Below are 14824 nucleotides of genomic sequence, written 5' to 3' on the forward strand. Positions count from 1 at the left end.
CAATAATTGATTAGTGATTAACCCACTAGTAATGAATAAGGGTGCAGTACCTAAATTACACTTTGCACCAAATGAAGTATACCGAATGTATCAGTAACTCTCTCTCTCTCTCTCTCTTACTCCTCTCTAGTTTCATCCCATCCTGCTCGTCTTATCCTCTCTCTGATGAGGAAACTATTCATCCTGACAAACCTGGACTCCCAAGAGCCTGCCTGCTTGCCTGCCTGCACTCAGAACAACCTCCTGAGTTGCTCCCTGAAGCTCAAAGTAAAGGCTCTTTCATCACCAAGCCTGTCAGTCACTACAAATCTTTTTTTTTTTTTTTTTTTTTTTGTCGGATGTTTCAGCTTGGCCTCCTCTGCCCTTATAGACTCCGATAGCTGGGAACAAATGGTGCTGTAACTGCTTGTTTATTAATAAAACATTTGCCTCCCTTAACACAAGCAGTAAGTAATTTGAAGTGACATTGCTGTTAGATTCACAGCGATTTCTCAACACCACTGAGAAATGCATATATTTATCTCTGCTTTGAGAAGGCCAAATTTACACCTTTAGTTTTTCGTTAAAGGCACACATCACCCTTTATAGTTTGCCTGCCTTTCTCAGCTGCCTGCTTTGGTTTGTGTCATGTATATGGGTACCTGTCACTGGAGATACTTGAGCTTAAGAGAAACACTGGGCATTCTGAAACCCTGCCAAAGTCACCATGCCATCTTTCACTCTCCTTCAAATAATATCTCTTGTTTGAATAAAGACTCCAAATCTTAGGGCAGGTATTTCTTTGTCGGGGCATTAGTTTGTGAGGGTAGTACTTTGCTACCTACTCTGCTTTCACTCTCAGTCTGCCAATTGGTTTAGTGCCAATTGCAGTTCCTCAGAGCAGTTTCAAGGGAATCCATTGGCTCCAATCTTGCCATACCACCTCTACAATCAGACCTATTTCAAGGATGCAGCATCTCCTCCAGGTATCCTCTCTTGTCCCCAACCCAACAATTGCAGTGTAACAAAGTGTCAGACTTTTCTTTTCCTTTTTTTGCCAGCTAACACTAAGAATAATCATTCAAAAAAGCATTCTTGCAGTATCCCCACTGATTCCAATTAATTTGCATTCATAAAGATCCTACTTCCTGCAATCCTAATTGCTAATATCCAGTCTTCACTTGAATTAGGCAAAAAAAAAATCCTTATAAGAAAAACATCATCAAGGTTTTCTGTTAAATTTTTTTCAGCCTGCTTGAAGCTTCTGTGTACTCTTCCCAGGAAGATTCCAGACCAAAGGGACCAGCCTTAAAGCAGAGATCAGTGGCATCTGTCATATTCCTGGCAGCATCAGTAATTCTGGCAACTAATTAGCCAGGGTTCTATAGCAGAGACACGTTGTTGCAAACTGCACACCAAGTAACCATCTCTGCTCCTCTGAGAACACCGATTAACCCTCATCTCCCAATATGAGTGCAGAATAATGTCACATTTACCTCATGAATTGAGCATAACTAGCTCACCTGCTTGTAGTGACAAAAAACCTTCAAATTCCAATATTTTAAATATGCAGTATTCACCATTTGTCAGGAATGGACTAGATGTTGGAATTGTCACAAACTGATGAAACAAATCTAGTAACTGATTTGCCGTAGTAAGTTCAGAAAGGGCAAATCAGAAAGGCGTAGTGAGCAGAATAATACCACCTTGTCTTATACTAATCCCAGAATGAAAAAATAGTGTTTTCTTAGTGAATACATTATTTTGTACAAGGATAATTTTTCAAATATAGCTATCTTTTTTTATTAAATTTATTCATTAATTACATTGTATTGTAATTACATAGAATCTGGGATTCTCCCCCCCCACACTCCCCCCATGGTGGGTTCCTCCACCCCGCTGCATAACCATAGTTCAAGTTTAGTTGAAATTCCCTCCCTGCAAGTATTTGCCAAGCATAGAGTCCAACAACCCATAGTCCAGACAAGTCCAACTACTTATTGGGAAGACCCTCTCTGGTCCGAGGGCAGAGTCAGCAGAGTATCTTCCCGGTCAAATAAAAGCACTAATATACCATCTGCAACAATTAACATCGTTATGGAATTAATTGACATGATATTGAGCAGTCAACATGTTAAAAATAAATGCTATTTCTTAACCACTTTCTGTGAACCCCATTCACAGTTCAATTTTAGTTTATATACTACAAATGACATAATATCCATAACATAACATGATATGCTTAACATCATATCATATTAAATTAAGGCAAACATGTGGCATCTAACCTTTTGGGATTGGTTCATTTCCCTTAGCATTATGGTTTCCAGTTTGGCCCATTTGGCCACAAAGAACTGCATTTTGTTTTTTTTAATAGCTGAGTAGTATTCCATGGAGTAGATGAACCATAGCTTTCTTATCCAATCCTCTGCTGATGGGCATTTTGGCTGTTTCCATGTTTTTGCAATTACTGATTGTGCTGCTATGAACATAGGAGTGCATGTTGGTTTCTCATAAAACAAGTGTTCTGGATATATTCCTAGGAGTGCTATTGTTGGATCATACGGTATGTCGATTTTGAGTTGTTTGAATATTCTGTTGGGACAACTGGTTGATAGCCTGTAGAAACAAAAAGATAGACCCACATCTCTCATCATATACTAAGATCAAATCTAAATGGATAAAAGATCTAAACCTGCATCCAGAAACCTTCAAACTTTTGGAAGAAAATGTTGGAAATACTCTGCAAGATCTAGGGGTAGGTCCCTACTTCCTAAGAAGGACACCAAAAGCAGTAGAAATGGAGACCAAAATAAACAAATGGGACCTCATCAAACTAAGAAGCTTCTGCACAGCAAAGGAAACAATCAACAAAGTAAAAAAGCAGCCCACAGAATGGGAGAAGATCTTCGCGCACGACATAGGTGATAGAGGACTAATCTCCAGAGTATACAAAGAATTACAAAACAGCCAAAACACCAAAATAAACAAGCCACTCAAGAAATGGGCACTGGAAATCGGCAGACATTTCACAAAGGAACAATCCCAAATGGCAAATAAACATATGAAAAAATGCTCAAGCTCCCTGGCAATAAGGGAAATCCAAATTAAAACATCAATGAGATACTACCTAACGCCAGTAAGGGTGGCCCACATGAAAAACACCAACAACACTTGCTGGTGAGGTTGCGGGGAAAAAGGAACCCTACTCCACTGCTGCTGGGGCTGCAGATTGGTACAGCCTCTATGGCAATCAGTATGGAGAATATTCAAATATAGCTATCTTACAGCCTTAGGATGTTATCCTGGTATCTATCTATCTATCTATCTATCCATATCTTTAAAAATTTACAACCTTACCCAACTTCAGTGTGAAAGAGATACACTGATGGAGTGATGGAGCAGGGTCAGAGAGATGCTATATTTTTAGCTTTTAAAAACACATATTTATTGGTTGCCATTTCATGGACACCGGGTGGGAGAGGAAATCTCTAGGAGTCAGGCCTCAGCGGAGGGAAAAGATCTGTTGGAGCGTGTGGAATTGAACCTCCACATTTCTTTCTTTTTATTTATTTATTTTTTATTAATTATTTTGCATTATGTGACAGTTTCATAGGCTCTGGGAATCCCCCCACCCCTCCCCACGCCCCTCAACCTCCACATTTCTTACCTAACATTTAGAAATGCATCGTGATTCCTGTCCATTGGACTGTAAGGTTTACTTAGGTAATCTTGGAAACAATGGCAATAAGACTGAATTGCAACGAATTTTTGGCCACTCTGAAGTGTATGGGTTGCAAGAAACTGTCCTGGCTTTGCTTTTGTTGAATTCGAAGACCCCTGGGTTGCAGCTGATGGCTGATGGTGTCCGTGAGCCAGCTGGAGGAACACCCTGTGGCTGTCCTGTGAGAGTGGAGCAGTGGACTGGCGAAAAAAGAAGTCAAAATAGTGGTCCACCTCTCTTTCGGGGCCTTTGCCCTCGAGACGATTAGCATACAAATCCTCCACCTCCATGCAGATCTCCAAGAAGGAAAAGCTTCTCTTGCAGCCGGAGAGGTCCCTTTCTAGAGACAAGAGAACAGAAAGATAAATGTCTGCGGAGAGAAATCACAAGTCATCCCGATCCTTCTCTAAATCTGGGTCAAAAGAAAGAAAATAGAAGACCAGTTTTCAAGAGAAGTGGTGCACAGAAAACAACTTCCATTTGTCAGGAGTATGTATAGAAAATTCAAGTTTTGTTTGAGACTTCATAAGCTTGGTGCACTTTTAAGATGTTTTACGTGTTCAAATTTGTTTGTTGGAACAGTGACACACAAAGATTTTCTATGGTTTGAAATGGATCACACGAGGCATGTAATACCAAGAATTGTTACTTTACAATGTTCCCTCAAGCAAGACTGATTTTAGTTTTGAGCTTTAGTCTTGCATAGACTGACCTAAATCTTACCCAGCTAAATAACACTGTCAAAAATTGAACTAAGATGTACTTTTTCATAGCTGATATATTAGTATGCAGCTTTAGATAAGCAAACAGTTTGTAAAAGCTGCTGTGATGCAAGCCAGCAGGTAAAATAAATGCTGTATGTTAAAAATAGGTTAGAGAAGTTTTCGAAAACCCAGCTAGTCTTATCCTGGGCAGAGGTTGCCTAGTTGATTTAGAATCTGGTAAGTTTCAAGAACATTTACCTTCACTTAGGTTATAAATTCCTTATGTAATTGCAATCTAGTATACAAAGCTGTTGCATGACAGTCTTTATTGGGAAAACTGAGATTTCAAAAAATACCAACGTCCTGCCAGTTTAAGGATACATTGTAGAGATGAACTTTGAGTTACTGTGCAAGATCATTTTTTTTCACGCTATCATTTGTAATATATTTTTGTGAGAATGTTTTTAGGATTAAAGTTTTGGTTAAAATTGTTGCTTAACTTGAAAGTCTGTTTTTTCTTGCAAACTCAAATCTATGAGCTTGGTACTAAGTCCAGGTATAGCATTCCTATTGGAAGCCATACTTACATTTTCTTATAAAGCGTAATTGTGTAATAGTCAGATGAACACACTGTTAGCCATTGTGCTTATCCCATGGAAGGCAGTTGGTTATGAAATTCTTGCAAAAAACACAAATGAAGCATTATAGATAAGTCTGGAATAAGGAGATTTTACTAATTTTTTAGGAGTTGAAGTCAGTTTAGTTTGTGTGGTAACTTAGTGAACAACATTTTATAGAAGCAACCTGGTACATTGTAAAACCCCAATACCCCTTGACAAAAAAAAAACTTTCTATAAAATGGCTTTATTGATAGCATGATATCTTAACACAAGGCATTAAAAATTGATTCCATTTTATAATTTGAGGTATTGCATGGTAATTTTAAACTGATTCATCACATTGTAACATTCACGATATGATTCAAATGTAACAGTATAGACATTAATATGGAGGCATGCATTACTTTTCTCTTAGAAATTGGGAGGCACTGTAATTTCAAGATTTCTGTGCAATTAGATTAAATCATAACGCAAAGTCATGTGACTTAGTTTCCTTAAATGTGCTCCTTTGGGATAGTTTTGGATGACGCCGTACTGACTTGTTTTCGGTATACGGGATGAGTCTCACTGCATTGAGAGCTCAGTGTCTAGGACGTTGTAAGGTAAAGATCCTAAGCACTCTTTCCAAGTTGGTCTTGTTAACCTTCCAAACAGCAAGGGAGAAGAGAATTGATGCCAGGAAAGTTGATAAGGAAGAGCATTAGCACTTCTGCATGTTTAAGGAAGAAACTAGACCTGGAATTTGGTTGTCTGGGAGCTTGCTCTGAGCCTTGTCTGGATATTTCCAGTTAGCTTACATTGGTACCAAGCCAAGTTCTTCCATTAAGAACTTAATGGAAGTACGTACACTTAACAAATGGGCTTGAGACTCTCAATTTGGAAGATATAAAGGGCGATGATCGTGGGTAGAAGGTGGCTGATACGTACTAAGTAACTTGAAGTAATGTTTGCCTATTAAGGAGTTAACCTTGGCTTTGGTCACTAAGATATAATTACAAAAGCCCTAATACAGTTTTATGACTTAAACAAGGTTAATGTGGACCACAAAAATTCAATTGCACATTTAGATTGGCTGAAGTTTTAAAGCTCCTATAATTGTAGAAATTACAGATCATGCTAACCAATCAACTTCTGAATTGAGGATAATACTAAAAGAGGAATCACTTGTATCTTGATTATAGGTGTCCATTGGAAATCATTTAGTGATAAGCAAACATCTAAGGAGCTTTTGAGAGTATTTGTCATCGTTCTCCAGTTTCATTGTGATTGCTTCTTAAAAACTTGAAAGCATCTTAAAATGTTGAAGGCAATTAGAGAAAGTAGTGAAGACATGCAGATGTCATTTTTCTACCACTTATTTACCTGAGGGTCCTACCAGTTGTGTTAAAGATGTGGGATCTGTAGATGGCACCTCCACCTGTTAGAGTGGAATAAGTTGTGGTTTATTGCTCCAGCCAGCGGAGCCAGTAACTGGGACAGGGAGAGGGTGTGGGGATGAAGCACCAGCAGGAGACCAGCGATGGTAGAAGTCTCTCCGAAGTCTCACTTTATTACTCCTTCACCTCTCCTTATATACTCTTTCCCCAAGTCCTTTAGCCAAGCAATTGCATGCAGCTGAGTCCAATTAGTTGAGGTGTTTTTTTAGCCGCAAACCCAGTTCCTGTTACTGCTCAGCTTAATGAGCACTATTAACTCCTTAGCCCACAACAGTTTACTCTGACCATAATCTGGATGAGAAATCCTGGTAGCTTTTGTTGTAGAGCTGTGGTTCATTTTAGTACTGTGCTGCATAATTTGGCATTGATCATCGAGATGTCTGAAATAGCTAGATTTTGGGATCCTTGGGTCAGCTTTCCAGAATGTTCGGCTCTGATTTTGGAGGAGTTCTAGTTCTGGCCATATAAAACCACTGGCTTACTACTCAATATGCTCTTATTTTTAGGATGTGGACTGGGAAATACGTTGTCAGATCTAGTTGGTGCTAATCTCTTCTAGCTGTATATATTTTTTTTAACACATTAATCTTATTTTTTTAATGAGTCAACGGCACTCGTATACAGGTTTTTTTTTTAATTATTTATTATTTAACTTCAGTAATTACATTGTATTATGTGACACAGTTACATAGATACTTGGGTTCTCCCCACCCCTCCCCAAACCCTCCCACCATGGTGGATTCCTCCACCTTGTTGCATAACCACAGCTCAAGTTCAGTTGAGATTTCCCCATTGCAAGCGTATACCAAACATAGAGTCCAGCATCTTATTGTCCCGTCAAGTTCAACGGCTTCTTAGGTATACCCTCTCTGGTCTGATGACAGAGCCAGTTGCCTTCTGATTTTTCGTTTTTTAAGCACATATTGTTATGGGGTGCAGCCAGTGATAGCCAGCACCCATTGAAATTTGGCTGTGTCCCCCTATCTTCTGTCCTAAAGGTGGGTCCTAACAGCAATGGAATGATAATTCCATCCTCAACCACTTCCCCCACATCCTAATTTAGCCAGGATATTGGATGCAGACAAGTCCAATTAGTCTAGGCAGTTTTAGCTACAAGCCCAGTTCCTGTTCCTGCCATCCCAACCAGCACTAATCAACTCCTTAGCCCACAACACTTAGGTATTCGCTCCTGCCCACCTGTGATTCACCCATCAACTGAGAGGGGACGGTGTTGCATTGTCGTGTAACCACTCCCCTCACAAGCCTCTTTAAAAGGTGCATGAAGCACCTCGACTCTTGGCTGACCTAGGACAGGTAATCCCCTGATCATGGTCCCTGTGTACTGCTTAGATGAGGCAATGGTCATAACAATGTTGTTTCTGGTTTGTGTACTATCAAGAGTTCCAGGAGAGGTGAGGCCTAGCAGTAGTAGAATGTGGGCAGAGAAGTCAGGGAAAGGTGAATGTCTGCAACTTTGTAAGTGTGTCCAGGTTCTTTGTGAGTGTGTCCAGGTTATTCGTTGCATGTCTCTTAAGATAACTTACAATGTTGGAGAATCTGGGGCATAGGTTTTCAGCTTAATGGACAGACTCAGGGATAATGATCATTTGTTTCTTTGGGAATTATGATTCATTGGATTGTGATTGGTTGGATTGCCGTATGGACTTGTGATTTGCTATTGTGTTCTATTATCACCAAGCTTAGTTAATAAAGACTCCTCAATAAACCTTAGACATGTCTGGTGTGATCTCGCTCGCACTCTGCAACAATATGAGATTTTTATAATTAAAAGTTGCTGAAGAAAAATATGTGTATATATATATATATATATATATATAATTGGAAATGCAGATCAAAGGGATCAAAGAGAGACAGAAAGATCTTCCACCTGCTGGTTCACTCCACAAATGGGCACAACAGCTGGATCTGAGATGATCTGAAACCAGGAGCCTGGGCTTGTTCTGGGTCTCACACATGGGTGCAGGGTTCCAAGACTTCATCCTCTACTGTGTTCCCAAGCTACAAGCAGTGAGCTGACAGGGAAGTGGAGCAATCAGCACACAAACTGGCACACATATGGAGCCCCCCAGTGCTTGCTAGGGGAAGACTGGCCAATTAAGTTGAAGAACAATAGTTTAAACCTCAAGAAGTTTAGAACATTTAGTTACTTGTGAATCTCAATTTTGTTAATGTATTTTCAGGGAAATACACTATTTATAAGGAATAAGAGGTAGAATCTTTAAACCAAAGAAAGATTACAAAAAATGCAGAGAAGATTGATGGAAGTATAAGAGAAGATGATGTCATACACGAGATAATTTTCTAAGCTAAAATTTGATGTTATCTTGAGTACATCTTCAGTCTTGTGAGATGGTACAAGTAGAAAAAAGCCTTTCTGAATAGAAAGTTAACCAAGTGAGATGAGTACTCACAAACAACATAGAACTCTAAGTAGACTTTATATTTCCCTCCTGATTTAATGTTAAATCCCAGAAGTTAAAATGTGACTAACTTCCTGGTACTTTAAACCATACCAGAGCTCTAACAAAAATGTTTATTTCAAGCTCCATTGGAAAGAGGAAAATAATCAATAAAAGCCAAATACTGCAGCACAGATTTGCTGGAGAAATATCATCATAGGAACAGGAAAAGAAACTCCTTAAGGAAGCACAAATACATTCTGCTTTTCAATGTGGCATTAATTATGCAGCTTAAATGCTTGAAGAACACACATCCTCTTTAGATCAAATACTTTTTAGGAAATATCTTCTATGACCTTCACAAAGGAGCTGTTCTGAAATCTCCTTCTCCAACATGTTTCCATGCTCCTAAAATACAGAGAGAAATATTGGCATTCTATTTATTAAATTTCTTTTCCTCACTCCTACTTTCATCCAAGAAATAATTTCTTTTTCCTAGTGGCAAAATACTATATATGTTTATGATCTTAGTTAAACTTTCAAAATTAATATAAGATTATACATTACTGAGTGATTTAAGGTCTCCCTAATTCTCAACAGATTTTAAAGCGTTAGTTTGAACCATTCCATGAAGACCTTTTATTTGATCACTATGTAATTCACATTCCTGAACTATCACACTTTAGTATTATTGCTGTTGATCATTATACTCTTGAATCTCTACACAGGTGACTTCCAGAGCACGGTCTCAAAAACATTTTTATTTTTTATTAATCAAGTCTTAGCTATTTTTGAAAGGCAAAGTGATATGAAGACACAAGGAAAAAGAGAGATTTGTTATGCTATCATGCTTTAAATAGTAAAGTCTACTTTAGGTGTAGAAATGATGTTATAAAAATATCAGTTCTTTTCAATTTTCCTCGTTTCTGATTCCAAACTATTGAATCCAAAACTTCTTTTCATTTTCTTCATAACTGAATCAAAAAATATACAGGTATGACTATGGTCATTCATAGTTGTGACTGAACAATGTGTAAATCACAGTGGACTCCATTTTACCATGGAAGGTATTTCTAATAATATGAAGAGAAGTGCTCAGTAGTTTGAAATATCTGTCTGAATATATCCATATCTTGTGTGTCTTCATGGGAAAATATAGAACAAATGTAAACAATCATAAATTATATGAATTATTAGGTCAATGTTCTGAGCCAATGTAGAATATAAACTTTTCGAGTCACAGGGCAAAATAAGTTGCCTCCTGAAAATCATCAGCATTTTAAAATCATTATTTGGCAGCATATGCTAAAACAATAAAGAAAAGTGGAGTTGATATTTAATGAAGGCCGAGAAGTAAATTTTTTGACAGCAGCTACCTCATTTAATTACAAGAAAAAAAAAAACAGAGAGATAGAGAGAGAGAGGTAGGTTCTGATATTCCCACTTAATGAACAAGAACCAAAACATGAGACTGAGAAAGAATGTGCAATGTATAGAGTATCATGCAATTAGGAAACAGAGAAGTTTGGATTATTTAAAATTTATCTTTGGCTGCAAAACCTAAGATCTGCTTTAATGTCTAATAAGTTATTAACATGAAATGAGATCTATATCAGGGGTAACTATTTAATGTTTTTTTTTCAAAACAAACCTTGATTTATTTAGAAATATTTCCAAGCCACAAGTAGCTTAGGTTTCCATGCAAGTGGGTCCTCAGGGGAAGGCTCCCTGGATCCTGTTGTCAGTGAGCAGATGGCCTGAAGGATGCTGAGGGCCTCTCTCTAAGAGGAGGTAAATGAATTGCAACAGGGAAATGTCCAGGTTGCTCAGTATATCAGCACTGGTATTACTACCAGGTTTCCTGAGAATTAAGTAACCAAAATTTGTACAGAATTACAGTCACCATATAGTTGCTGAGAGCTCTTATTTGGGCTCATATATCCTGTAATATACCTGCCAGGATGATACATATGAGCAATATTTATTATGTAAATTTTACAGATGAAGAATCTATGATTCAGAGAAGTTATGCAGCTTGAAACCAGTGAAGAACAGGGACCATATCGAGTGTTGTTTGATTCAATATTAAGTAAATTTTGCACTCTGTTCTTACGGAGTCAGAAATTGCAGGCACCAATTACAATTTGACATGGCCAGGAATAAGAACTGTGTCAATGAGTATATAAAGAAAAGTTTACTTGTGGAGTACTGAGTGTGCATTAAATAGATTCTTCCAGGGGCATTTCAGAGCAGGAAGGCTTCCAGGTTCCTCAGCTGATAGACCCTGGATTCATTTATCTTCTGGAATTGGAGCAGCAATATCAGCCTGGGTAGCATTCTGCAATCCGGAAGTGAAATAGTTCTATTAAAACAGGAGGAAAGCATATAGGCCAAATGAAAAAAACTGTAACACAAACTATTTTTGTGTGATTTCCCCCAAGCACTAAGGTGCTAGCATGCAAAATACTAAATATAAAGAAGGAAATATTAAGTTTAAAAAGTGAGAAGTGTATTTCTCAATATATTTACAAAAGAAACACACCATCAATGAGTAAGTGTATTGCACTATACTTGCTGTAAGTCAACTATGTAGTCACGAGATACTTAATTTAGTATTTTTAATGATTTATTTATTTGAAACACAGAATTATTTTAAAATTAAAAGACTTTACCTTAAAATTCCATTTTCCGTGAGTCTTTTGCGGCAAGCTCATACACATCCAAAGAAGACAGAATGAGAAAATAACTAGTTCACATAGGTTAAAAGTTTAAAAAGCTTAAAGCATGTCCCTTTTGTTTCTGTTCATAACCACTCACAATGAGCAGAGTGAATACATTGTCCCCTGTTAGGTAGGGGAGATCCCCTGCATTGATTCTGGATGGCACAAGTGAATTACCTCTGTCAGAAAGTAAAGATGGTTATACAATCTGTTAATAAGACAAAAAGGATCTGAAGGTAGAAAATAAATCATATCACCTATGAAAACATTTACTCACAAACATTTCCGAACAGCAACTATGTTCTATTGTACAAACCATGCAACTATGTATACAGTGTTCAACTAACATTGAATTCTCTGTAACTTCAGGTTCACTAAATACACACAAAGTAAGTGTTTAACAGTGCTAATGTGCATTTCTATTACGAAGCAGAGAATCTAGTTGAAGCACTCACTCTTCCTGCAAAGGCTTGCCTTCCTGCCATAAACTAAAATTTGATAAGCTACATGAGGTTATGTTTGTCAGACCTTGATTAATAAACAGCTTGACTCTGCAGTCCCTGAAGGAAAGCCGAAGAGATAAGATCCACGAACTCCACTTCTGTTTTTCTCAATAGGAACAATTTCCCAATCATTCCACAGAAAAACAGATCCAAGAACAGCCGAGCTAAGAAGTGAAAGATCAGCATGCAGGAGTTCCAAAGCATAGATTACTAGAGGGGAGGAAGTTGTAATGTGGAAGAGAACAGGATGCCATAGGAGGGGAAATGTAAATGGTGCTACAAATCCTTGGCCAGTAGGAGACTGCATATGTGCAGGGTTAATACTTTCAAGGTTAATCAAACATGATTATTATAACATGGATAGATGAAAGGAAATAGTTTTGGAAAACTTGAAATAATTGCCCAGAACGAATTAAAAAATAATGTTACTATTAACCTGATCAGGCAGCTAAAATACAAGAATGGTGAAAGTTCACTAATAAAATCATGTTTCAGTGCAAAGCTGCCCTAGAACTGCCATTACAATGACTAAAAAGAATCTGCATGTAATGAAGGATACCATAAGGACAACTTACAGGGTGGAGGAAACTGACGGAAGAAACGTGGGGCTTTTAAAAGCAGGCAATATAGCCCCCACTCTGTAGATAAATGACTTTCAATACATAAATTTCAGTATAAAATTTATGAGAAGTTCTAGACTTATCAAGATGCATATTAATATGATATACATTCAAAGGGGAAAAACATCAAAGTAAGAAAAAAAACCAACAAAAACAGAACTATCCAAGATATTGGAATTACTAGAGAATGAACTTAAAGCAACTATTACTTAGGTTGAAAATTTTAAAACAAAGTATAGTCTTAACAAACGATCAGATAGGAAATTGTTATGGGAAAGGAAATGGCTTCGTAAAGTTGAGTAGAAATACTAACTTTGAAAAATACTGCTAAGTTTTGAGCAGATTTGTGCCCCTCCAAATGTTCTGTTGAGATTATGTCTTTCCTAAATTTGTCTACTGAATGCTAATCTTCAATTCAATCACATTAAGGGCTTATGGTAATAGGTCTTATTTGTATTTGTGTAGAGCAAGTGTGATATTTCCATTCTAAAGGAATGTCCTAATATATGGACAGAAATATTTTCATGGATTTCAGACTCTACATCTAGAATCTATATTTCATCACACATGAATTGTGGGAGGCTGAGAGAGTGTTGGTGGGAAGTAATGTTTTTTGAAAAACTGTATTTATGAAATATAGAAATCTACAATTTTATATAAATAGGTAAATAAATGTCAATACAGTTCAGGCCTTAAAAAATGTAATACTTTTAAAGTGTAAAGAAAATGAAAGTATAGAAACAAATAGTATTCATAATCTTATCTTCCATGGATCCTTATTTTATATAAATACATAATATATATTTTAATATACATTTTATAACTATATCTATACCTATATCTATCTATCTATATATATATATATACTCTTTCCATAAGTTTTTCATACTACAATAGCATTCCATGGCCTTTTCATTTTAAACTTTGACAACAGTAAAGGATTTTGTACCACTAAATGTGTTCTTTTTCAGCATTTTAAAAATATTACATGTTAGGCCCATCATGGCAGCCTAGCAGCTAACGTCCTTGCTTTGAAAGGGCCCAGATCCCATATGGGCACCAGCTCTAATCACAACGGCCCTGCTTCTCATCCAGCTCCCTGGTTGTGACCTGGGAAAGCAGTCAAGGAAGGCCCAAAGCCTTGGCATCCTGCATTTGCTGAGAGACCTGGAAGAAGTTCATGGCTCCTGGCTTGAAATCGGCACAGCTCTGGCTGTTGCGATCACTTGTGGAGCAAATCATAAGACAAAAGATCTTCCACTCTGTCTTCCCTCCTCTCTGTGTATCTAACTTTGCAATTAAATAAAATAAATATTTTTTTTAAATATGATATAATGTAAATATAGCTGAAATAAAGATTCATATAGATGTATAAAATGTTTAGACATAGCAATATTTTTATAGCAATAATATTAAAAGGCTTATTTTCCACTGTCAAGTGTCTCTCCATCACTAAACTCTCATTCCTACAGAGAATTAAACCTTAAGTTTCACCAATTGCAAGCATCACAATCTTCCTACTTGTTACACTTTTTGTAGAGTTTCTTCCCACATGAGGGGTGCCTTGGCTTGAGGATGTATATGGGTCTTTTCAGTGTTCACAAGATTGTTACTTAACAAAACTAGTCACTAGTTGGCTGTCCTTTCCCAGTATGATGTATCAGGTATGGAAAGTGCTGTCAGACTTTTTGAAAGTCAAACTTCTTCTCTACAATTAAGCCTTTTAGTCATTTTTAAATAGTGTATAAAATCTTAACTCTTTTTGTTGAAAGTCTAGTTCCTAATATTAAACTGGAAATTTTAAAACCCAAAGCAGTAATGTATTACACCTGTTTCTTTCAAGGGACAAAAAACTCAAATTGAAGGCCTAGCAGTAATGAGGTGAAGAATTGCAGAGATAGGAACAACCAAGGGAAAAAAAAAAAAGATGCAAAGCATGCTACCAAATGTCAAAATTCACTTTCTCAGCATTTGGTTTCAACATTTTTTTCTATTGAATATATGTGTCAAAATTGATTGTATCTAATATTGCTGCACATTTGGACTGTTATCATGTTTCCCATTGTTATCTTTTTATAGCCCAGAAAGTGAATTTTGG

The 14824-nt window shown here is 37.1% G+C and overlaps 1 pseudogene; it reads left to right on the top strand.

Moving 5' to 3' along the window:
* The first annotated feature begins 3655 nt into the window (after positions 1 to 3655).
* LOC101526156 (serine/arginine-rich splicing factor 3-like) lies at positions 3656 to 4138 on the top strand (annotated as a pseudogene).
* The last annotated feature ends 10686 nt before the right edge of the window (positions 4139 to 14824 follow it).

The sequence above is a fragment of the Ochotona princeps genome, chromosome 4, assembly GCF_030435755.1.
Source record: "Ochotona princeps isolate mOchPri1 chromosome 4, mOchPri1.hap1, whole genome shotgun sequence".
In the NCBI taxonomy this organism is placed as follows: Eukaryota; Metazoa; Chordata; class Mammalia; order Lagomorpha; family Ochotonidae; genus Ochotona; species Ochotona princeps.